Raw genomic sequence first — 27,123 nt, 5'->3', positions numbered from 1 at the left:
AGATCAAGGCTGCAGTGAGCCAAGATAGTGCCACTGCACTCCAGCCTGTGTGATAGAGCAGGACCCTGTCTCAACTAAATAAATAAATGAATAAATAAATAAATTAGGCAATTAGTATACATTCTAATTGCTTGGGGAAGCTGTTAAAAATGAAGATTTTGACCGGGTACGGTGGCTCATGCCTGTAATTTCGGCACTTTGGGAGGTCGAGGTGGGAGGGTCATGAGGTCAGGAGATTGAGACCATCCTGGCCAACATGGTGAAACCCCGTCTCTACTAAAAATACAAAAATTAGCTGGGTGTGGTGGCATGTGGCTGTAATCCCAGTTACTTAGAGGCTGAGGCATGAGAATTGCTTGAACACAGGAGGCAGAGGCTGCAGTGATCCAAGATTGTGCCACTGCCCTCTGGCCTGGCGACAGAGTAAGACCCCATCTCAAAAAAAACCCAAGGGAAAAAAAAAAAAAAGATTTTAAGGCTCCTCCCAGAAATTCTGACTCAGTCGGCATAGGGTGAGGCCCTGCCCTGGAATCCTCTGGAATCCTCATTCTATAATCAACCCTGGTGATTCTGTTGAAATTGATTTCTAGATTTCAATTTGAGAATTATTCTGTCCATTGATTCCGAAACCTGGCTGTGATTTATAATTGCCATTATTTAAAAAAATAATGATGCCTGGACCCCACCCCAGATCAATTACACCAGAATTTCTGGGGGTAGAACTTGGAAACTGTATTTGTTAAATACTCCCTGTTGATTCTAACATGAAGCCAGGGCAGGGAGGATCCTAGCTAGACGACCAAATATCTAGGGTGATATTGGCATTCAGTTGCATGCATGGAAAGAGTGGTGTTTACTCATGATTTAAGATGGTTATTTAAACCTTACAACAATTCTATGACATTAGTGTGATTATCTCTACCTTTTGATTTTAAAAACCCAAGGCTTAGAAAAGTTGCATTATTAATTTGAGCGCTGAAACCATCACTGGATTCTGGAGTTAAAGGCCTTTTCTATATATCTTGCTACCTTCTTCCACTAAGAGAAAAAGAAATTTAATTTAGTTTTAGAATTGAAATCAACTGATTATCAACATGCCTTAATAAGAAATTGCCCCCATTGAAATCTGTTTTTAAGCATTGTGTTATAAACTTAGGTAGGTCACGTGTGTGTAACCTGAGGAATGATCCATGAACTGGACACAACCTTGTCAATGGGTAAAAACAGTGTTGCTGATTTATATGGAATTTTGGTTATGTGGAAAGAAAGTGAAGTCAGGTCAGGAGCAGTGGCTCACACCTGTAATCCCAGAAATTTGGGAGGCCGAGGCGGGCAGATCACTTGATACCAAGAGTTCAAGACCAGCCTGGCCAACATGGCAATACCTCATCTCTACTAAAAATACAAAAATTAGCTGGGCATGGTGGCACGTGCCTGTAATCCCATCTACTTGGGAGGCTGAGGCATGAATTGCTTGAACCTGGGAGGCAGAGGTTGCAGTGAGCTGAGATCCCACTGCTGCCCTCCAGCCCCGGTGACAAAGTGAGACTCCATCTCAAAAAAATAGAAAGTGAAATCTATTTGTTGCTGGTGGCAAATCCATAAGGGTCTGCAGCAACCTCAATTCTTGCCTCCTCAGAATAAATAATTTGACTGAGGGGCATAAGGCAGAAGGAGAGACTGAGGCAAGTTTTAGAGCAGGAGAGAAAGTTTATTAAAAGCTTTAGAGCAGGAATGAAAGGAAGGAAAATACTTTTGAAAGAGGGCCAAGCGGGTGACTTCAGAGATCAAGTATGCAGTTTGACTTTTGACTTAGGGTGTTATGAGAAACAAACTCACCTGTCCAAACCCAAAGAATGGTCTCAGAGACCCGCAGAGCAGCAAAAGTGAGACTTTTAATGATGGTCTTGCAAGATTCGGTGTTTGATGGACAGGCACACCCAGTGCAGTTTCAACAAGCAATTTTTATCTCCCAGTGTGCAGGTCCCTCCCCTGGTTCCTCATAGGCTGGGAACACAGTGCTGACAGGCCACTGCACATATGGACAGCTCATGCCAAGGGAAGAATCACAGGGAAAGGGATGCAAGACCCTGGAAGCATGCCAATATGTAACACCAAAGGAAATAATGTATACAGTGACCCATTTCCAAGACAAAGTGCCTTGAATCGGCTTGTTGTGGGATTCAGGAGGATGAGAGAGACCTTGGGTTGAAACAGGAGAATCTTTATTGAGTGCACTGAGGCCCAGCTGACTTATGTCCAAAAGATTGCAGCCTCACAGGCTGGGAACACATAGGCATGGGATCACAATCTTCCCAGACATCACCTATTGATTGTTGGGTAGCGACTTTAGGTGTTTTTTTTTTAAGGTCGTCTTGCTGTGTTTTGTTGCAGCCCACAATGCATTGCAATCCTAGTCAGCTCTGGGGCTTTTCAAGTATTTGATTTATGACATAAGTAACTGGGCAGGCTGATAAGAACAGACAAAACGAACTATTTTGCAGGCTAGTAAACTTTCATCTTAGACTACACTTCTTTGGTTTGGATGAGGGCAACTAAGGGGTGGAGAAGTGAGGGAGGGAGAGGCAGACAAGCAGGCATTGGCTATCCAAGCAGGGGCCTAGTATATCCTGTTTGTTTTGCAGTTTGCTGACCTAAGCCTGAGGGGGGAATTAAAAGAAAAACAAAATTAAAAAGAAAGAGAAATAAGTTTTAAGCTAACTTTTCCCAGAGGCAGCAACAGGCACAGCCCAGACCCAGGAAAAGTTTTGATAATATTATCTAATGTGCTCTGGAGACTCTCCCAGCACTCCCTCAACACAAGGAAAAGAAAAACAATTTTCCTTTGTTTTATGGAATGAGTTTATAGATTCCTGTTCTCTGTAACTAGTGACTTCGAATATTGTCTTATCTAAGAAGTACAGCAAAGGTCATGAGAAGCCTAAGCAGGCCTGAACTACAGCTGCCTAGGCACCATAGTGAAGGTTATAAGATAAACGTGTGTGTGCCCAGGCAAACCTAGATAATGGACATCTGGGTTGCTTGGCAGTGGTCATGTGCAGTCCTGTCTTTGTCCTGCCTCTGTATCCCTGCTTTCACGCCGCTGTAAGCTTGCTTCAAGGTAGCCCACCCCCTTCTGTGAAGTGTGTATAAAAGTCAAGTACTGTCTTTGTTCTGGGCCCAGTCTTTTGGATGTCAGTCAGCTGGGCCTGAGTGCACTCAATAAAGATTCTCCTGTTTCAACCTGAGGTCTCTCTCGTCCTCCTGAATCCCACAACAAGCCGATTCAAGGCACTTTGTCTTGGAAATGGGTCACTGTATACATTATTTCCTTCAGTTTTACATGTTGGCATACGTCTGGGGTCTTACATCCCTTTCCCTGTGATTCTTCCCTTGGCATGAGCTGTCCACATGTGCAGTGGCCTGTCAGCACTTGGGAGGGGCCACACGTGCAGCGTATTTACTGGAGTTCTGCACATGCTTGCTTGAGGTGTTTTTCCCTCGCCAATCAAGCGTTCTTCCCTTACCAGTCTAGCATTCCGAGAGGAAGGTCATATACCAGTTAAACTCCGCCATTTTGCCTCTTCATGTGCGTGCTTGAGCCCGCTGGCCCAACTGCTGAGATCTTATTGGGAAGCTGCTGATTACCAGTGTGGTTTTTTTCTTCTATCTGTTGGGAGACTGCCTGGGAAAGACGTTTCCCAGGGGTCTAGCTACCTATTGTCATGTATTCTCCCCCATACATACCAGCGACCTCCACTTGCTGCAGGGATGGAAACTCCTTCCAACTGGCCCACTGGCCCAGCTTCTGAGATCTTATTGGGAAGCTGCTGATTACCAGTGTGGCTTTTTTCTTCTATCTGCCTGGCCAAGGCAGTCTCCCAACAGATAGATAATTGGCTGCCTACAATTATTATTTTAGAGAGGCAGTTTCACAACGACCTGACCATCATCTGATCGCCACCTGACATTCCTGGTGTGTGTGTTTGTGTGTGTGGGGGGCCCTCTCCTGCCCTGCTCATGTCTGACTAGCTACCTATTGTCATGTATTCTCCCCCATACATACCAGCGACCTCCACTTGCTGCAGGGATGGAGACTCCTTCCAGGAAAACCATTCAGTTCCTCTCAGACAGGTGCTCCCTAGAACACTGGCCTCTTGTTTCTTCAAGTTGATTCTCAATCATTGTTCTGAATCTCAGTGGAACATCAATTCATGTGCCAAAATGGAAAGAAATATTTAATCCCAAATCTTTTCCCTCAGCAACTCCTTTGCAGTGTTTCATATCTGACACAATCTCTATAGAGGGATATTGACAATGGCCCCATCGTCTTTCCTTTACTTTGTGACATTGAAGAAAACAAAAACATTTCTCTATAAAATATTGAAGGTTGTTGAGCTGAAGAAGGTTAAAATGCAGAGGGTGGATATCGAGGCTCCTTATGCTGGCCTGATGGGAAGACGGTGATTCACAAGGACAAAAAAATCTTTCACTCATTTCCCTTCCTTTCCCATCTAAAGACAGAAGTAAATTCTGTCTTCACTGGAGATGGTTCTGGCTCTTATCAGCTCAGAAACTGGCGCCAGCTGGGCTAGGGGAATCTAGGAGCAAACTTATCTCCCTTCCCACAGTTTTCCCACCTTGAGAGACTGGAAATTTTATATCTCATCACTGCTCTAAGATTTAGTGCTCTTTGATAAGATACTGTTTAAGCAAGGCCTCTAAGCCACTGATTTGGGACAGTTGCTTTCTCCTGCGTGATGGGCATGGCATGCATAAATATAAATGCTTGGTTTTCTCTTGTTCATCTGTGTTTTGTTAACAGGAATCTGTCCCAGCAACAAACTTAGGAGGGTTCAAAAAAGAAATGATTTTTTTTTTTCTCCCCTTCCACATCACCGGCTGCCAGACGACTTGGGAGAGGCGGTGGCCTTGACTCAGGCTTACTCACAGAGCGTCCAGGGCCTGAGGCTGTTTAGACACCGCCATTATCTGCCCCACCCATGGCTCCGTTTACCCATGGATGAAGGAAGGGCTCTTTTCAATTAAATAGAGGAATCTTATCTATTTCCTGCATTCACAGAAGGTTTAATAGGGTACAATTTTCTCAGTAGGTCACGACGCAAAAACTTTGATTTTGAAGGTAGACTCTGATTTTGAAAAAGGGACTAATATTCTAGGTTTTAGATTTTTCAGTAGTATTCCAGAATGATAGCTAGAATGCTACTGAGAAGAAGCCTTATGTTTGTGTGATATATATTTGCACAACTAGCCACTCCCTGATGTGTCTATGCCCAGTGTAATTTCTTCTTTCCTCCTTCACAGGGTCTGCAGTGACAGCTTCAACAAGATGGCTGAATGGCTGCTGGCTCCCCCATTCCATCTTCCGTTAATGGTCTCCAGCATCACCTTGTATCATTATCTTTTCTAGAGCCTCTAAAACAGCCCACAATTCATTCTATCAAGGACCGTCTGGCAAAGCTCGGTTTTCCTCCAACCTGCAGTTGGCACACTACTGGTGTTTATGTATCACTCTGACTTTCCCTAAAGCATGTATTTTAAAAATACCAGCTTTATTGAGATGTAATTTACATACCACAAAGTTTATCCCATTAAAGTATATAATTAAGGTTTTTTTTGTTTCGTTTTGTTTTGTTTTTTGAGACGAAGTCTCACTCTGTTGCCCAAGCTGGAGTGCAGTGGCGCGATCTCGGCTCACTGCAACTTCCACCTCCCTGGTTCAAGTGATTTTCCTGCCTCAGCTTCCTGAGTAGCTGGGATTATAGGCACATGCCACTGTGCCCAGCTAATTTTTTTTTTTTTTTTTGTATTTTTAGTAGAGACGGGGTTTCACTATGTTGGCCAGGCTGGTCTTGAACTCCTGACCTCGTGATCCAACCTCCTTGGTCTCCCAAAGTGCTAGGATTACAGGCATGAGCCATGGCGCCCGGCTTAATTAATTTTTTTCAAGTTTTTTCACAGAGTGTGCAACCATCACCACACTACCTAATTCCAGACATTTTTATTACTCCTAAAAGAAACCCCATACTGGCCGGGCGCGGTGGCTCACGCCTGTAATCCCAGCACTTTGGGAGGCCAAGGCGGGCAGATCACGAGGTCAGGAGATTGAGACCATCCTGGCTAACACGGTGAAACCCCATCTGTACTAAAAATACAAAAAATTAGCCAGATGTGGTGGCAGGTGCCTGTAGTCCCAGCTACTCGGGAGGCTGAGGCAGGAGAATGGTGTGAACCCAGGAGGCGGAGCTTGCAGTGAGCCGAGATCACGCCACTGCACTCCAGCCTGGGCGACAGAGAAAGACTCCATCAAAAAAAAAAAAAAAAAAAAGAAAGCCCCATACCCATTAACAGTCACTTCTCATTTCACTCCAACCCCACCCCATCCCCTAGTCCTTGGCTATCACTAATCTACTTTCTGTCTCCATAGATTTGCTTATTCTGGGCATCTGGTATAACTGGAATCATATATCATGTGGCCTTGTGTCTGGCTTCTTTCACTTAGCCTGATGTTTTCAAGTTTCATCCATGCTGTGGTACCTGTCGGCACTTCATTTGTTTTTGTGGCTGAGTAATACTCCATTGTATGAATGTGCCACATTTTATTCACCCACTGATCAGTTGAAGTACATTTGGCCTGTTTCTATTTTTAGCTACTATGGATAATGCTGCTATGGGCATTCATGCCCAAGTGGACATATTCTTCAGTTTTGGGGACATGTATAGATGGGCAAAATGGCTGGGTCACATGGTAACTCTATGTAAAGAGTTTATTTTTCTTTTTGTTCGTATATGATCCAGATGACAAGTTTAGATCAGAGCTTCTCAAACTTGACTGTGTAATGAATCACCTGGGGATCTTGTTAAAATGCAGGTTCCTGTTCAGTAGGCCTGGGTGGGTCCAAGGTTCTGCATTTCATGGTCAGCTCTCAGGTCATGTGGATCCTGTTTCTCTAATGACTTCACTTTGAGTAACAAGATCTAGATAACTGTTTCCCACGAGAAGACCTCCTGTTAGGGGATTACTTCATTTGACACTGAAAAGGTATAAATACATCATATCACTATTTTGACAGTGATTGGTCTACCTGATATTCTGTGTGATCTCTATTTAAAGGACCAACTGAAGTGTCAAGTCACTTTAAAGGAGAGCTCTTACATGCTAGTGTTAATTCACCTCTGATTGTTTATTTTAATTTTTATTTTATTTATGTTTTTTGAGACAGAGTCTTGCTCTGTCGCCTTGCTGGAGTGCAGTGGTGCGATCTTGGTTGACTGCAACCTCCAGCTCCCGGGTTCAAGTGATTCTCCTGCCTCAGCCTCCCGAGTAGCTGGGATTACTGGTGCATGCCACAAAGCCAAGTTCATTTTTGTATTTTTAGTAGAGATGGGGTTTCACCATGTTGGCCAGGATGGTCTCGATCTCCTGACCTCGTGATCTGCTCACCTTGGCCTCCTAAAGTGATTACAGGTGTGAGCCACTGCGCCAGCCTATATTTTTTATTTTTAATTTTTTATTTTTTTATTTATTTTTATTTATTTATTTATTTATTTATTTATTTATTTATTTATTATTATTATACTTTAAGTTCTAGGGTACATGTGCATAACGTGCAGGTTTGTTACATATGTATACTTGTGCCATGTTGGTGTGCTGCACCCATCAACTCGTCAGCACCCATCAACTCGTCATTTACATCAGGTATAACTCCCAATGCAATCCCTCCCCCCTCCCCCCTCCCCATGATAGGCCCCTGTGTGTGATGTTCCCCTTCCTGAGTCCAAGTGATCTCATTGTTCAGTTCCCACCTATGAGTGAGAACATGCGGTGTTTGGTTTTCTGTTATTTTTTTAGAGACAGAATCCCACTCTGTTGCCCAGGCTAGAGTGCAGTGGCATGATCCTAGCTCACTGAAGCCATGAACTCCTGGGCTCAAGCAATCCTCCCACCTCAGCACCTGAGTTGCTGGGACTAAAGGCATGTACCACCATAACCAGCTAATTTTTTAAATTTTTGGTGGAAATAGAGTCTTACTGTGTTGCCCAGTATGGTCTCAAACTCCTGGGCTCAAGCGATCCTCCTGCCTCAGCATCCCAAAGTGCTGGTATTACAGGTGTGCACTACTGCACCCTATTCAAGTCCTAGAGGTTTTGAATGACTGACTTGTTTGTATTTGGCATAGCAGTACTTCTGATAATTAGCATTAAATAAACCCGAACCTACAAATAGCTGGCAAGCTTGTAATGGTGAGCATTAAACATGTAAGAAAATTCAATGACACATTTGAAAAGATAAAACTGCTTGGAAAAGTCTTCAGAATTTACCCTAAAACAATTTTTATAATTTAATTATTGGTACTAAAGATCAAATGTTTGACATATTAGACATTGTGGGAGATCCTTCTGAGGCAAGAATATTTTTTCTTGTTCCTACCGTTGTGAAAAAATATTTCTTCTTCATAAAAAATGTTTAAAGATTATCGGGATGTGGGTGTGAAAACAGTTTCTCATAAAATTCTATCAATTCTTAGGTTTTGACTGTGAAATAAATTAGCTCCCTATAATTTAAATAGGAAAGATGAGACAATGGACACTTTTTTGATAGATTTCATGGGTATACATCCATCTCGTTTACTCCATGTTGTATATTAACTACCATATCCCTAAGTGGTTCCTTCAACTGTAATTTTATATTTTTGTATTATACTGGTTAACTCAAGTGCTGTTTTGTGTGTGACAGACAATTCTGATACATATTTTCAAAATATTTTTCAGCATTCCAGAACTTTCTTTCACACTTGAACATTTATTAGTATTGTGAATTGCTATACACTTTGGCTATAGATAAGATTATCCAACATGTCTTGGGTGAAAATCACAGCTTACACAAAAATAAAGGTATTTTAGGTGTTGACAAATATGTTCTAGATCAGAGGAGATACTGAGAATCCATGAGTAGTCACAGTGGCTTCCACTCCTTTCCTTATCTAGGCTTACAATACCATTGATTTATCACATCCACAGACCTTTGATAACTGGCAATCACTTAATCATTCTAACCATAACATCGTAAAAGATGAGGCGTGGTGGCTCATGCCTGTAATCCCAGCACTTTAGGAGGCCGAGGCAGGTGGGTCACTTGAGGTCAGGAGTTCATGACCAGCCTGGCCAACATGGTGAAACTCCATCTCTACTAAAAATATAAAAACTAGCCAGGCATGGTGGTTTGTGCCTGTAATCCCAGCTACTTGAGATGCTGAGGCAGGAGAATCACTTGAATCCAGGAGGCAGAGGTTGCAGTAAGCCGAGATCGTGTCACTGCACTGCAGCCTGTGTGACAGAGTGAGACTCCATCTAAAAAAAAAAAAAAAAATTCGTTCCCTAATGTGTTCAACCCAATATATAATTATTTGTATTTGTTTCAGAGGAGTCTGAGAAAACTTATTTTCATATGCACAAATAATTCCTGTAGGTTTGTCTCCTAGTTTACATGATTTCCCCGCATCCCCCATTTTTATAACACCTGTAGGTGTTTTTGGTTAAAATAAAATTAATATTAAATCATAGTTAATAATTTTAATACATACATTTTTATCTAGACTATCTTCTTGAAAGGTAAAAGTATTGGTTTCTCTTCTTGTCATATGTGCTGTTGGCATTTAAAAAAAAATCGCAAAATCTCTATATGTTAGTTGAAGCACATTTGGAAATATAAGAAAACAGAGAAAACTAGAAATATTCTATAAGCAATGGATATTCTTGGTTCTTGTATTAGCCTGTTTTCACATGCTAATAAAGACATACCTAAGACTGGGTAATTTATAAAGGAAAGAGGTTTAATTTATTCACAGTTCAGCATGGCTGGGGAGACCTCAGGAAACTTACAATCATGGTAGAAGGTGCAGAAGGTGAAGCAAACATGTCCTTCTTCACATGGCGACAGCAAGGAGAAGTATAAGTGAAGAGGGGAAAAAGCCCCTTGTAAAACTATCGGATCTTGTGAGAACTCACTCACTATCATGAAAACAGCATAGAGGTAACTGCCTCCATGATTCAATTACCTCCCACTGGGTCCCTCCCCACAACACGTGGGGATTATGGGAACTACAATTCAAGATGAGATTTGGGTGGGGACACAGCCAAACCATATCAGCTCTTCTAAAAGTCCATTGCTTTGATTACTCATCTGCCGGTTCCAGAGCTTCCTCTTGCCACTTCTGTGAGGCAAGTGAAGCAGGCATGGGGGTAGGAGGATGGAGAAGAAAGCTTGATCTCCTGAGCTGGGCTTTGAATGAAAATGACTGACCCCTGAATGTGCTTATTTGACCAGGCAGTTATTCAGACCCTGACGAGTAGACCACCCAGTTTCTTGTCTCAGTGGGACCCTATGATTCTTTCCAGGCCAGTTCTGGGGCTCTGCTTATTTGAATATTTGATCTAAGGTTCAAAACATTTGATTTCATGTTCTTAACTCAACTGCATTGCTGTTTAAGTGAAGTCAAGTCAACACTAAAGTTTAAAATCTTACTTACTCTAAGGTTGCTCAAACTGTTGTTCCAATAATGTCCTATATAACTGAAGAAAAACTATTTTTTTCTCTTCCTTCTTTCTTCCCTTTTTCTGGTTCAGGATCCAATACAGATTCAAACATTCATTTAGTTTACCTGGTTGAATTTTTAATTTTAATTAATTAATTAATTAACTTTGAGACGGAGTCTCACTCTGTCACCCAGGCTGGAGTGCAGTGGTGGAATCTTGGCTCGCTGCAACCTCCACCTCCTTGGTTCAAGCAATTCTCCTACTTCAGCCTCCCGAGTAGCTGAGATTACAGGTGTGCCACCTCAGTTGGCTAATTTTTGTATTTTTAGTAGAGACAGGGTTTCACCATCTTGGCCAGGCTGGTCTTGAACTCTTGACCTCAAGTGATTCACCTGCCTTGGCCTCCCAAAGTGCTGGGATTACAGGTGTGAGCCAGCATGCCTGGACTGTATTTTCTAAAAATCAATTTTTTTGAGGTAGAATGTACACATAATAAAATGCACCACTTTAGGTGTGCAGTCCAGTGAATTTTGACAAATCCATGCTTCCATATATCCACCACTTCAATGAAGATATGGAACATTTCCATCACCCTAAAAGATTCTCTTTGCTCCTTCCCAGTCAATCTCATTCCTGGTCTTAGGCAACCTCTGATCTCTTTCTGTTATTTTAGATGAGATTTATCTTGTTTACAGTTTTGTGCAAGTGAAACGATACAGTCTGTACTCTTTTGTGTCCAAATTCTTTAATTCAGCATAGCATTTTGAGACTCATGTATATTACTATTTATAATATATAAACATTCTATGTTTTCTTTTTTGTTTCATTGTTCATTAAAAAATTAGAGTAGCATTCTACTGTATGGACATCTAAGATTTGTTTATCTGTTGATAGACATTTGTGTTGTTTTCTTTCTTTTTCTTTTTTTTGGTATTTAAAATAAAGCTGTTATGAGTATGTTTGTACGTGTCTTTGTGTGAACATATGTTTTCATGTCTCTTGGGCAAAACTGCTGGATTTTATGCTAAGGGTATATTTTTATTTACAAGAAACTGCCAAATTACTTTCTAAAGTAACTATACGATTTTGCATTCCCATCAGCAATGTATAAGAGTTCCAGTTCCTCCACATTCTCGCCAATAGTTTATGTGCCCAGTTGTTTTAACTTTAGCAATTAAGATTGTACAGTAATATCTCATTATGATTTCAATTTATAGTTCCCTGATAATCAATGATGTTGAGTATCAGCTGATAAGATTTTAAATTTACAGACAATAATAACTTCTATCATGCACCTACAATATGCTAAACTAAGTTTGAGCACTTTATTTGTATTATTTCACTCTCATAACTACCCTATGAGGTAGGTACTACTATCATTCCTGTATTAAAAATGAAGAATGTAAGGCACAGGGAAGAAAGCAATTGGCCCAGGTTCACATAGCTAGTAAGTGTGAAGCCAAGTATTAAACCTGAGTCCAGAACCTGTACTCTCAACTGCTATCTAACACTTGACCTACGAGTGGTGTCTAATAAAAATCTAACACTCTTTCTTGACTGCTTCAAACTGTTTCTCTTGCAGATTGGTTTTCTTCTTCCCCCTTGCCCTCTGTCTTGTTCTGGTCTTGCTGGTGCCCTCACCCTGAAGCCTTTCCTTAATTGGTAAAATGACTTGCCTAGAAAAAAATAATCCATTTTATCTAGCAATTTCCTCCCTTTCTTGTATCCAGAGGCTGTTTACATCTTCTTTTTTTTTAAAAAAAAAATTGCAATTTCTTTTCTCTCTCTCTCTCTCTCTCTCTCTTTTTGAGACAGGATCTTGCTCTGCTGCTTAGCCTGAAATGCAGTGGCATGATTATGGCTCACTGCAGCCTCAGTCTCTGGGCTCAAGTGACTCTCCCATCTCAGTCTCCCGAGTAATCGGGACTACAGGCAGACGCCACCACACCCGGCTAACTTTTGTGTTTTCTGTAGAGACAGGATTTCGCCATGCTGCTCATGCTGGTCTCGAACTCCTGGGCTCAGGAGATCTGCCTGCCTCAGCCTCCCAAACTGCTGGAATGACAGGCATGAACCACCATGCCTGGCCTCTTTTTTCTTTTTTAAACTTTTGTTATGAAACATTTCAAACACAGAGAAAATACTTTGTGAACCCTCACTTTGTCTCCTCACTTTATCTGTAAAAATATTAGTAACTATCTTAAATCAAGGAGGATTTTAAGAAATCATAACTCTGATATCATTATTACACTTGAAAAAAATTATATCAGCTTCTTAGTATCATCAATAAATCTCCTTGGTCTTCTCATTAATTTGTTTTATGGCCAGTGTGAAGCAAGATCCAAATACTTATGATCATTTGATATGTCTCATAAATTTACTTGAATTTATAGGTTCCCCTTTGAACTCTTTTTTTTGTCCTTGAAGTTTAATTGTTGAAGAAAACAGGTTGTATGCTTATAAAGTTTCCTATAATCTGAATTTTTTTTGACCGAATCTTGTAGTATAGTTTAAAGTGCTCCTCTGTTCTTTATATTTCCTGAAATTTGTAGTCAGATCCAGAAACTTGATCATATTCGGGTTCAATTTGTTTTGCTTAGACCACTTCAAAGATGATGCTGTGAGCTTCCCCCCAAAAATAGACAATATCTGATTGTGTCTCTTCTTGAGATGGTATCAGCCATTGATAATCATAGCCTAAAATATATGAAGTCATTAGGAGTTGTTTTCCTATCATTTCTTCTGTATATATTAGCTGAAATATATCTACAGAGAGAAAACTTCTCCTTATCTACTATGTAGTTATTTAAGATTTGTAGAGGAAAAACAAAACAAATGTTGGGCTCTTTCTCTTTTGCACTGGTTTTCAAAACAGTAAGTTGGTTAGGAGATGGTGTTCTTTTTTTTTTTTTGAGATGGAGTCTGGCTCTGTCGTCCAGGCTGGAGTGTAGTGGCGTGATCTCGGCTCATTGCAATCTCCGCTTTCCAGGTTCAAGTGATTTTCCTGCCTCAGCCTCCTGAGTAGCTGGGATTACAGGTGTGCACCTCCACGCCCAGCTAATTTTTGTATTTTTAGTGGAGACTGGGTTCACCATGTTGGCCAGGTTGGCCTTGAACTCCTGACTTCAAGTGATCCATCCACCTTGGCCTCCCAAAGTGCTGGGATTATAGGCATGAGCCACTGTGCCTGGACAGTTATGTTCTTCAAGATAGTAGAAGAATGCAAACATGATATGATGATGCTGGTCCATTTGCCAATAATTAATCATACAAACTCTTTTAGTACAGTCTCATCCTTGGTTTCCCTGAAGAACATACCAATGCTAATGGGAAATTAGGCACCGTATGCCAGAAGATGAGCACAAGGAGTAATGTGGCACTTTTCATCTTCAAAGCATTTCAGGGCTAATTATTTCTCCCATCTCCCCAAAGAAATAGGTGTTATTAACTTCATTTTAAAGATAAGAAAATGGAGACTTAAAGAAGGCATGAGAGCCACCTGCCCCAAGCTAAGAGGGCATCACCATGAGAGATGAGATTGTAATTTATATGTGGCTTGATTTTTAATTTCATCCTGAGGAAGGGAGGTCCAGGGAGAGCCAGAGAAAAGGGAACTGGGGATCTCTGACTCCGTTCTGATGCCAGGAGTTGTGCAGTGTGTGGAGACTTGAAGACACGCTGTGGCATGGGCATTATCAATGAAGTATTTGATGCTGTAATGCCTGACCCGTGGCAGGTGATGAGTGGATGTTTGTTAGCTCACCATACACAATTTGCAACTGTAAATCTCTATCCTGTGACAAGGACAGGAAACTCCTCACTAGATTCAGACTTTTCAATTACTGCACAGCAGGCAGTTGGAAGATGACAGTTATTTTTTTTTCCCCCCCTCTGGGTTAGAACAATTTAGTTTACACTGATTACCTCTTATATACAGCAAAGAAAATATTAATATTTATACTAAGCTTGGAACATAGTCTGCGCTAAAAGACCCCAGGTAATTGTGAGCCTGAATCAAACAAGAGATCATATAATTCTTGGGACTCAGTCTTCTGAACATCTGGGCTGGTATTTGACTTTTCCACAGTAGAGATGTTGAAGTTAAAATAATTCCAACATCTTGGAGCTGGAATGTACAAAACTTGTGTTCTCCACCCAGAACAATTGCCCTAACAGCCCATAATCACCTGGTCCTCAAGTAAGCTTGCATCATCAGCACCAAACCCACTGTGGGTGGTGCCAGTATGGGCAAAGTCAATCAACAGAAGGTGTTTCCAAAAGGAAGAAACCTGGAAACCTCTTTCTGACATTCATTTTTATTTCTTTGTTTTTAGAGACAAGGTCTTGCACTGTCACTCAGGCTGGAGGGCAAGGTGTGATCATGGCTCACTGTAGCCTCCTGGGCTCAAGTGATCCTCCCACCTTGGCCTCCCAAAGTACTAGGATTACAGGCATGTGCCACCACACCCGGCTAATTTTTAACTTTTTTGTAAAGATGGGGTCTCAGTATGTTGCTCAGGCTGTTCTCGAACCCCTGGTTTAAAGTATTTCTCCCGCCTCTGCCTCTCAAAATGCTGGGATTACAGGTGTGAGCCACTGTGCCTGGCCTAGATTTTTCTTATTTGTTACCTAACAACATCTCCTAGCCTAAAACCCATTTGGTGAGCTTTATGATGACTTGGCAACTTATCTTCTCTTTGAAAAGAATGGCTAACACCTTCCATGTACTGTAGACTTTTAGTTTATGACTCAAATGCCATGTTACTCTTTGTGCTCATTTTCTGGCATGAGGTGTCAGATTTCCCATTACTGGGCGAGAAATCTCTCTGTTTAGTTTTCATCTTATGTCTCTTCTCTCTATTTAATTCATAACTCACGTGCCAATAACCTATTAATTGGCTTTTTTTTTTAATCTAAAGGAATTGCATTTCTTTTTAGTTTTTCTCCTTCCTTAATTTCAAGCTAGCATTGATGCTGTGGTTGCTCAGCTACTTAGAGGCATTCTTGTAATTGTTTGGACAGGGAAAGTGGAAGGGGAGAGGTCCTGTCCCTCTTACATAGCCTCCTCCTGCTGTGAACCCACCCAGATGTGCCCCACTTTCCTCTGGCTGTTTTTTCCCTGGCTAATGATATCTTCCTGTCATGACTAATGACAGTAGGGAAACACTGGTTTGCTCATCAACTCCTGGAATACAGGAGCTTGAGAAAAGTAGGTTTATGACTAATATCAAGGACACATTATTTGACATAAGAAGAGAAAATGAACCATCTTTGCCATCCTAGCAAGTGACGCATATAATTCAGTTAGGGGTATGCTCCGTGATGAGGGACCCCAGGGGGGCATCTGCCGTGGACACCAATCATGCTCTCCAGGGGGGTGAGCATGGTGCGGACCAAGTGAGTCTACATGGTGGTCTGGCTTTGTGCTGAGTCTTTGGGCTTCCCCTTCAAAACCTCCTTTGAAAAGGAAACTGATAATACACCTTGAGAGAATTACCTTTGGTTCATTCATTCTCTTCCATTTTTTTTTTTTTTTTTTTTTTTTTTTTTTGAGACAAGGTCTTGCTCTGTTGCCAAGGCTGGAGTGCAGTGATGTGATCTCAGCTCACTGCAGCCTCTGCCTCCCAGGTTCAAGTGATTCTCCTGCCTCAGCCTCCTAAGTAGCTGGGATTACAGGTGCATGCCACCATGCCCAGCTAAGTTTTGTATTTTTAGTAGAGACGGGTTTTCACCATGTTGACCAGGCTCATCTCGAACTCCGGACCTCAAGTGATTCACCTGCCTTGGCTTCCCAAAGTGCTGGGATTACAGGTGTGAGCCACCACACCCGGCCTCCAATCCTTTTTTTTTTAGACAGTGGAAGGCAGTATGGTATTTGTACAGTCTCACTGAGTTCTGAGTGTGAGTTTGACTTTATTTCTTACTAGTAATTACTTAAATTTCTAATATCACTTTTCTCATTTGTAAAATAGAAATCATAATACATAACTGACCGATTTATTGTGAGGTGTGAAAGAGATAATACATATATAAAGACTGGGTATACAATAACAACTAATAAACTGCAAAGCACCATAATTAAGATAATATGTGTTGTTGATCATATTAATGATAGACATTTATTTAATATGAAGTATTACATGTACACTCCCCTCTTTGAAATCTTAATGTCCTTTCTCACTGTGAGTAAATTTCATTTTTATTCTTGTTTTTCGTGTTATAAGGCACCATAACCCAAAGATAGAAAGTGAAAACTTCACATAAATTGTGTGTGTGCGTGTGTATGTGAATGTGATGTGGTTAATGATTCTTAATTCTTCTCAAGCTTTAAAGACTATCAGTTTTTCTTCCAGTTAAAAAATCTTGAAATATATTAATACAAATACAGACAAAAATTTTCTGTCTATACTTCCTATTGAGGTAAGACTAATCTCTCTGAGGTTTGTAACTTCACTACAGCATTTAGAGCACAAAAATCATGATAGTTAACATTTCTTGAACATTTACTGGTGGCAGGCAATATTCTAAGCCTTTTGCATGTATTATCTCATTTTGTCTTCGTTGTAACCCTATGAGGAATTGCTAACGTCACCTCCATTTTACAGATGAAAGGATTGAGGCAAAGTGAAATGTACTCATTTGCTCAAGGCCATGGTGTCATTAATGGCAGAGTGGGAACCAGCCAGTCTTATGCTAGAATCAGTGCTGGCCATTGGATCACCTGTGGTCAATGCAGAACCTGCCAGAAGCTTGTGATTCTGAAAGTGTGGTCTGTGAACAACTCGTTCTGAACCACCCAAAGGGATTCACGTTCCTGGGTCTTACCCTAGACCTCTAAATCCCAGGTCTCTGAGGATTTGGGTCTGGAAATGTGAAAGTTGATTGAACTTCTTCACCTGTCCTCCACACACATTATTCCTTCTTGATTCTGATGTGCAGTGATGTTGAAGGACCACTAGCATAAGGATCTTTATCGAGTTGGATTAAAAAAACCTTTGATTTACTTGCTATAATGTTTAATTCTTTCTTTATATTTCAGGATATTAAAATAGCAACACCATCCTTCATGGACACCACTTCCTGTCCTAACAATCATTGTCTGCATGATGCCATTACGAGAGGTAATTGACTGGTTTCTACTACTAGACTAAGACAAGTTTATTTAATGTGTAGTGTGAAAAGAACTTTGTGAGTTCTAGGAGAGGGGGTAGAGATGTACAGATAAACTGTGGTCCCTGGCCTCCCCATGGCTCAGGGTCTAGAGAGGAACCAGGCACGAATGCAAATAATATAAGGGGGTCTTCAAAAAGTTCATCAAAAATGTGTATCACAAAAAAACAATACATGGATTTCATTTTTTTTTGTGTCAAAATAAACTCATACTAACTAGTTACAACATGTCTGAACAGGATCTAGTTTGAGGTGCTAAGAAAGATAAGACATCAGTTTGAAAACAGCCCCTGTCAAAGCAATGTGAATTCTGCCAAAATTGAAACAAGACCAAACATCAAATTTATGGTGAAGCTTGAGTGCAAGAATGGTGAAATCACTGATGCTCTGTGAAAAGTTTATGGAGACAATGCCTGAAAGAAATCGGCAGTTTACAAATAGATAACTCATTTTAAGTAGGGATGAGAAGATATTGAAGATTGTGAAGAAAAAATTCATCCTGTTTGTGCCCTAATTGAAGAGACCTAACGATTAACAGCACAAACAATAGCTAACACCATTGACATCTCAGATGCTTCAGCGTACAAAATTCTGATTGAAAAATTAAAGCTGAGCAAACTTTCTACTTGATGGGTGCCAAAACTGTTACAGCCAGATCAGCTGTAGACAAGAGCAGAGCTTTCAATTGAAGTTTTACACAAGTGGGATCAAGATCCTGAAGCATCCTTTGAAGAACTATTACAGGAAGTGCAACACAGCTTTACCAGTACAACACTGAATGCAAAGCACCATCACAGCAATGGCTACCAAGAGGCAGAAGTGGACCAGCGAAAGTGGACTGGTCAGGAGCAAAGGTTATCACAACGGTTTTCTGGGACACTCAATGCATTTTGCTTGTTGACTTTCTGGAGAGCCAAAGAACAGTAACATCTGCTTATTCTGAGAGCATTCTGAGAAAATCAACCAAAATGTTATCATTTAAACACCGGAGAAAGCTTCACTAGAGAGCCCCTCTCTACCATGACAATGCTCCAGTTTGTTCCTCTCACCAGATGAGGGCAGGTGTGTGAGAGTTTCGATGGGAAATCATTAGGCATCCACCTTACAGTCCTAATTTGGCTCCTTCTGACTTCTTTTTGTTTCCTAATTGTAAAAAAATAATAAAAATCTTTAAAGGGCAGCCATTTTTTCCCAGCGATAATGAAAAAGGGACTGCACTGACATAAATTCCCAGTAGTCTCCTTTCTTCAGAGATGGACTACGTGGCTGATACCATCACCTGCAAAAGTGTCTTGAACTTGATGCAGCTTACATTGAGAAGTAGAGTTTATATTCTTTTTTTTTTTTTTTTTTTTTTTGAGACGGAGTCTCGCTCTGTCGCCCAGGCTGGAGTGCAGTGGCGCGATCTCGGCTCACTGCAAGCTCCGCCTCCCGGGTTCACGCCATTCTCCTGCCTCAGCCTCCCGAGTAGCTGGAACTACAGGCGCCCACAACCGCGCCCGGCTAATTTTTTGTATTTTTAGTAGAGACGGGGTTTCACCGTGGTCTCGATCTCCTGACCTTGTGATCCGCCCGCCTCGGCCTCCCAAAGTGCTGGGATTACAGGCGTGAGCCACCGCGCCCGGCCAGAGTTTATATTCTTAATTTTTATCTTTATGGTTCAAATTTTCCATGAATTTTTGAAGTCCCCTCATATGTGGGTGTGAGTGAAGAGGCAAAAGTACAGAATGGGACTCATGAAGAAGTGTCCGTTCTCAAGTTTCTACAGGGGGCAGTCTTGGAGCTCCAAGTGAATCTCAGAGTCCTCCATGTCTGGGAGAAATTGAAGCTGCTGGATAGAAGGAGTCACTCTTAAATCCCGTTTTAAGAGGCAGAGACCTGGACAGAGTTCCCATCTGCAGAATCTAGTGCAGTGCTTTACATACCTAGTACAGGCTGATTCCTACCTCTCCCCCACCCCTGCCAAATGACCTTCACAGACTTCATGAAAATTTCCTCCCTTTCCTTGGGGTGGGGATGGTTAATGGGTACAAAAAATAACTGGAAAGAATGAATAAGATCTAGTATTTGATAGCACAACAGGGTGACTATAGTCAATAATAATTTAATTGTACATTTAAAAATGACTAAAAGAGTATAATTGGATTATTTGTAACACAAAGAATAAATGCTTGAGGGGATGGATACTCCATTCTCCATGACGTGATTATTACACATTGCACGCCTGTAATAAAGTATCTCATGTATGCCATAAATATGTACACTTACAGTGTACCCAGAAAAATAAAAAATTAAAACAAAATGCCTCCCTTTCCAAGTAAAGCCAGTTGACTTTATGTTTCTGAGGCCTGTAAATTCCTGCGTTCTCTCTCCTCTTGAATTGGTCCTGACGTCACATAGAACTAAGTGCTTATTAGAGGAAAAAGTATTTCATATCAATATATTTCTATATAACAACAATTATAAATATATGTATTTTAAATTGTTATATAAACATATTTATAATACAAATATATGTTTAAAATATATAATAAAATATATTTATAAGTATTTATAATATAAATATATAATATATAAATATGTATGTATACTATATATTTATGTATTATATATGTTTATATATAATAACAATTATAAAATACATATTTATATTTGTTACATATAAACATATATGTTTATATATATTTATATATAAAATATTATATGTATATTTATATGTTTTATATATTTATATATATTGTGTGTGTGTATATATATATTTTTTAGAGACAGAGTCTCACTCTGTTGTTCAGGCTGGAGTGCAGTAGCGCGATCTTGATGCACTGCAATCTCACCGCTTCCCAGGTTCAAATGATTCTCCTACCTCAGCCTCCCAAGTAGCTGGGATTACAGGCGCCCACCACCACGCCTGGCTAAGTTTTGTATTTTTAGTAGAGACAGGGTTTCGTCATGTTGGCCAGGCTGGTCTGGAACTCTCGCCCTCCTTGGCCTCCCAAAGTGCTGGGATTACAGGCATAAGCCACTGCACCTGGCTGTGTTTTTAAAATTTAATACAGGAATAGGTATATTTAATCTCAGATTATGGTCAAGAACATAACGTTTAACACTTGGGTATAGTATGTTTGCTAAGAATACTACCTGGGTCTAAATTAGGTTCTACCATTCACTAACGTTGTGACCTGGGGGAAGTTACTCAATAGCCCTAGGCACCTGCATGTTTTTTCTTTCCATTTATAAATTGGGATGAAAATAGACCTTACATAAAGTGTTATCGCAAAGCATGTATAAAAGGTCTTCCTCACATAACTTTAAAAAATGCTCACACAAGGTGCTGTGGTGTATGTTCTTCACCATTTGGAAACAAGGGTTTGGACTTAGTAGAAGCAAGCTTCCTTTAGAGAAGAGCTGCGCTTCTCCTTGGCCCATTTCAGTTGCATCACCTATCAAGGCAGAGATCATGGCGTGCAACTGAGTCAGCACACTGGCTGATGCTACAGAGGAGGAGGAGGGAGAAAGGGGTCAGCTGTGTTCCCATTTGAGCAGCTCTCCCCTGAGGTGGCTGATACTCTCAGAGGTGCTCCTGAGCACCCCAGAGTCCTGGGCTTGGGCTCTCCTCAACCTGGCTCACCTGGGGTGTGGGTGGTGGTAGGGCTGGTGTGCCAAGGGCTGGTTGCTCATTTCAAGACGACGTCAGCTTCTGTTGGGCAGCTAAGAGGTCCTATGCCTCACAAAGATGCTCTGGAATTTCCACTGCTTAAGAAGTGCAACTTTTTAATCATAAGAAATGATGTACGGTGATTGTTGAAAATTTGCAAGATGCGCCAAAGATATGGAAAAATAATCTTTAATTTTGCCAGCCAGAAATAACTATTATTAAAATTATTTAGGCCAGGAGCAGTGGCTCACACCTGCAATCACAGCACTTTGGGAGCCCCAGCCGGGCGGATCAACTGAGGTCAGGAGTTTGAGACGAGCCTGGCTAACATGGCAAAACCCTGTCTACTAAAAATACAAAAATTAGCAGGGCATGGTGGCACACGCCTGTAGTCCCAGCTACGTGGGAGGCTGAGGCAGGAGAATCACTTGAACCCAGGAGGCAGAGGTTGCAGTAAGCCAGTAGAAATTAGGAGCTTCTGCCTCTTGTTATAAAGCACTTAAGGGTTGCTTAATTTTGTATTAGCAAATTAGATATTTAGAGGACTTGAAGAAAATATATAAAATAAATTTTTTTTTGAGATGGAATTTCGCTCTTGTCACCTAGGCTGGAGTGCAGTGGCCTAAGGGATTTGTCACTCAATTTTTAGCTCAGATATGCCTTTACACGTAGTATTAAGCATTTTATTTATTCGTATATATTTTTAATAGTACTGTGTGTTGCTATGTTGCCCAGGCTGGTCTCAGACGCTGAGCACAAGTGATCCTCCTGCATTGGCCTTCCAAAGTGTTAGAATTACAGGTGTAAGCCACCGCGCCCGGCTAATGAAGCATTTTAGAGGCAAATTGTGCCACTTCTACTATCTGGTTTTGGTTTAACTTTGGGTTCCTGTTTAACTCTATTTTTTTCACTGTGGTCTTTTTTTTTCCCTTAAGTTTGCTTCTTAGAAAATTTCACATAACTTGTTTTCTGTAACAGTTTATCATTTAATATAAAATTTCTTCTAGACAAACACCAGAAGTTGAAAAGACACAAAGTACGAAATAAATCCTCAAACTAGAGTAGTTAGGGTAAAGAATTATAAATCTGGGGCTTTTAAAATAGCTTTTTTTCCATCTCAGTCAGAAACTTGAAAGCAGTCACTCTGTCTTCCCTGACTCAGTTTCCCCACAAGTGAAAAGGACACAATAGTCCTCAGTGACTAGTTAGGATCCTTGATCGTGAACTGTGAATGGCTGGAAACATGGAAGGCTAATATTATTCCACTATTGTATGCGAGAGGCATCATGTGAATTAGTGGGAACCACCTTTATCAGTGAAGAAAAAAATCACTTGATGATTTGTAGGAATCTGGGGAGAATGCTCAGAATTTGTGGCTGAAACTTCTCTTAGGAAAAGAGAGAGAGAGATTGAGCGAGAGCGAGAGAGAGACAGAGAGACAGAGAGAGAAAGCGAGAGGCACATGCTAGAACAAAGCTCTTTTGATTTGTTCCTGGGAGTGGCTGGGTGTGTCAAATCATCCCTCAGCCTGGATGCTGAGTAATCAAGTTACAATATTTGCAGAGCTTCTACCTATAGGTAAGAAAAAGCCCCAACAAAACAGTCTCCTAGGTTATTAAATATTTGGTCCAATGATTACTTGTGTTGAACTAGAGGAAGTTATTGCTTCATAAAATTGTACAATGAATGAATGAATAATTCATTCTTTGAGCTATGTATCTCCCCTTCAAAAAACCTGCTCTTTTTAATATATAGTCAATAAAATGGTTTTTGTGGCAAATAAAAAGAGGGGAAAACATTATGGATTATTTTTGACATTATAGAGCAAATGCTTTTTCCTACAAACAGGTGTATTCTTTTTCCCTAAATATTTTTTAAAAAAATCATTTATTTGGAGGGGCACCGTGGCTAATGCCTGTAATCCTAGCACTTTGGGAGGCTGAGGTGGGCAGATCAAGAGGTCAGGAGATCAAGACCATCCTGGCCAACATGGTGAAACTCCGTCCCTACTAAAAATACAAAAATTAACCGGGCGTGGTGGCGGGCGCCTGTAATCCCAGCTACTCGGGAGGCTGAGGCAGGAGAATCGCTTGAACCTGGGAGGTGGAGGTTGCAGTGAGCTGAGATCGTGCCACTGCACTCCAGCCTGGGCGACAGAGTGAGACTCCGTCTCAAAAAAAAAAAAAAATCATTTATTTTACAAATATAAAGTGTTTGGGATGAATCTGATGCACTGGTCTTCAGTATATACAAAGAGAACTGGAGGAAAGGTAGCTGGTATTTAAGGAAATGTCAAACTGACTTCAAATTTACAGGCTGAATTCATCCTTAGTTGAATTACTGTCAGGTAGCGTTATTTCCCACTCATTCATTCTCTACCCACTATGTGCCAGGTACCCATTATGTGCCAGATACTACTCTAAGTTCTTGGACTACATCAGTGAATAAAACAGACCAAAAAAACCTGCTTAGATTTTAGCTGAAGGAGGCCATCAACAGTAAACATAATAAGTGAATTGCATAGTATATCATATCATATAGAAAACTTTAAAATCTGGCTTTATATCTGCTTCTTATAGGTTCAAATTTCATCAGGAAGAAGGGAGATCAAAAATACTCGAGAGTTGACTATTCATGGGCCCACATAAAAAGCTTTTCATGAGGCAAGAGACTGAAGATTGTAACAGGATAATAACACCTGTAAAATAGCTTTGTTATTTTGATATTGTTGCTGTCTGAGTTATTAGTATGAGTAGAATCTTTTTTCTTATAAGTCTGATGCTTCTAAGTCCACATGTTAACATGATTGACATGACAACTTTGTTCTTTCCAGGCATTTCCTTCAGGATGTATGTATTTTTTTTTTTTTTTTTAACAGTATAACAATTAGTGTAGGTGTCTGACTTACAGAAATGCAAAGCTAAACTGTAGTTGGCTTGAGATCCATAGTTAGGTCTTATTCTGGGTCTTGCCCAGGGTCTGACAAACTCAACAAATGCTTATTCAGTCAATCACAGACTCCAATCAAAATGTCTAGTTAAAACAGGGAAGCAGAGTAGAAACCTGTTGAATGCAGAAGACATTCTTGAGGTCACTCTTTCCTAAAATTAATCAGCAGGCATGTTCTCCAGAAACTAATTTGAAATTGTGTAATTTAAAAAACATGAACTACTTGTATAACTCCATCTTCTCCCACTTTTCTGTTTTCTAATGTCTTTTTAGATAGAATTCTAAAGAACTTAAAATTATGGCTGCCGTGGAAAAGAATATTACTGGGAAACGGGTCTTCTCAGTCAAATAGAATTACACTTTTAATACTCTTACCACTGAATGGGAACTACTTTTTTTTTTTTCCTACTATTCTGCCTAAATCAACAATGTGTTTTGTCAATGATGTTATACCTGAGACTTGTGAGTCCTTGCCTTACTTGGGTTCAGTGAGAGAGTGAGAACATTTGGGTACAGGGTCTGACCTCCAGAGATACTTCAACAAGTGAAAACTTTTGACAGGGAATGTTCCGTTTAATCTTTTGTTAACATACCTGTCCAATATACCTTGTGTCATCCCAGCTCTGGACCTCCATTCTCAGGCTTAAATGGTCTCCCGATGTCCAATGACGTTGCCTCCGTGGTCCTTCCCCAGTCATAGCCAGACTGAAAAGGTTACACTCATCTCTGAACTCCTTTTGTCCTTTGCACCTCTCTTATGTCTCTTATTACATGCCTCCAGATACTTTCTTTTGTTTCTTATCCTACTGTACCCTTTGGGGAAAGGGAACATGTCTTATAGCCCCAGTCAAATGGTGTCTCTACCTTTCACACAGTTAGAATCACCCAAAGGCATTTCGTTTGGACTTTCTTGGGTGTTGTTGAATTCCTGTCATTGGAAATGTTTCTGCCCAGGCTGGGCAAGCACTGAACAGGAGTGTTTTAGAGGGAATTAAAACATCAAAAAGGAGAACAGAGAAGCTCTACCATTTAAGTGCAAGTCCCTTGAAATCTGTAGACCACAGTAGCAAGCACGAAGCAGGTGTTCAATAAATGTGGTGAATTCAATGTCAATAACAGCTCCAGCCTTTTGTCCACTATTCCCCGGGCCTGCCTAACTAATGGGCAAAGTGGTATTAATTGCCATCATTAGGAAGCACATGCTATGTGCCAGAAACTATGTAAGAATTGTCTCTTCATCCATCTCTGTCTATATCTCATTTTATAGATCTTACTGACAAATGAGGACTATATATAGATCTCATTTTACAGATGAGGAATCTGAAGCTAAAGAGATTAAGCAATTTGCTCAGGATTTCTCAAGCAATGAGTGGTTAGATTTAGTTTGCAAATTTATGACTCTGCTCCTAAATTCTCATTTTCCCTCCTACAGCTGGATAATAGAATTTTTAAGAAGCATCTTTCCACACCTCCTCACCTATGACCTTCCTTCCACTTGCTCCACTGATGCCTAAAATTCTGTTTTTGGAGTTCACTTAGTTTATGACTTTGATCCCGGTTAACATTAAAATACCCAGGACATGGGGGAGGGGAAGCTGTTGATCAATCTTAGTTTAGTAAGTTTAGTATAGCGAGTTGCTCTTATTCATTAGTCAACAAGCACTTATTGACTGCAGACTGTACATCAAGACTGTACCAAGCGTTGGTGTTATAAAAATGAACGAAGCTTGGCCCTTACCTTTAAAATTGTTGTAGTCACATATAGGATAATGTAAGAGATTATTATGAAACAATGTAGTAAACACACAACAGGGAATTCTAGATAAGCACAGCAGAAAAGCAACCAGATCAGTTTCAGGTCCTTTCCTGAGACTGATTCGGCTGGAAGGGAGTAGGTCCCACCAAATGGAGCTGTGGGAAGACAGGAGGACAAAAGCAGGCTCCGCAAAGAGATTTCAGAGCAGAGCTGCATACTCCTTTTTCATTTTGTTTCTTTTGCTCTGTTACCCAGGCTGAAGTACAGTGGTTAGCTCACGGCTCACTGCAGCTTTGCCCTCCCAGGCTCAAGCGATCCTCCCATCTCAGCTTCCCAGGTAACTGGGACCACAGGCATGCGCCACCACACTAGGCTATTGTTTTGCATTTTTTGTATAGATGGGATCTCACCATGATGCCCAGGTTGGTCTCAAACTCCTGGGCTCAAGCGATCTGCTCACCTCAACCTCCCAGAATGCTGGGATTACAGGTGTGAGCCACCACACCAGGCCTGAGTAATCCTAATCACAGGATTTTAAAAAGAAACTTCCTGTGCCACCCATCAACCATATCTCCTATCACTTTGGTAGTAAATATTTTGCTAATAGTACCTAATTTTTAAGTAGGCACTGTGTTTATACATATATCCATTTCTTCTTTTTTAAATTGCCTTTTGGTTTAATGGGCAGCTACCTCTTTTGGCATCTAGCAGAATGAGCTGCTGCAGTTTACACAAAAAGAATGGAGATCAGAGTACTTTTTGTGCCACCAACGTGTTTGAGAAATTTGTAGTATTACTATCATCACACATTCCTTTTATTTCATTTAATGTTTCACCTTCCGGTCCTGCGTGGGCTGAGAGGATTGCTGTACGCATGTCTGTACGTATGCATAGAGCTCACAGCCCCTTCCTGCCCGAACATGTTGGAGGCCTTTTGGAAGCTGTGCAGACAACAGCAACTTCAGCCTGAATCATTTCTTTCAATTGTGGACAAGCTGCCAAAAGGCTTGAGTAAGAGCGGAGTGCTGCTGAGGCG

At 40.8% G+C, this 27,123-nt stretch overlaps 1 long non-coding RNA gene across 1 annotated transcript in view; it reads right to left on the bottom strand.

Annotated features, from left to right (window-relative positions):
• The window catches only part of LOC126941481 (uncharacterized), a 242,837-nt gene that overhangs the window by 122,614 nt on the left and 93,100 nt on the right, over positions 1-27,123 (bottom strand). The window lies entirely within an intron of this gene.

The sequence above is a fragment of the Macaca thibetana genome, chromosome 18 (assembly GCF_024542745.1).
Source record: "Macaca thibetana thibetana isolate TM-01 chromosome 18, ASM2454274v1, whole genome shotgun sequence".
Lineage (NCBI taxonomy): Eukaryota > Metazoa > Chordata > Mammalia > Primates > Cercopithecidae > Macaca > Macaca thibetana.
The sequence above is the reverse complement of the archived record's forward strand: the minus strand, read 5'-3'. Positions and strand labels throughout refer to the sequence as shown.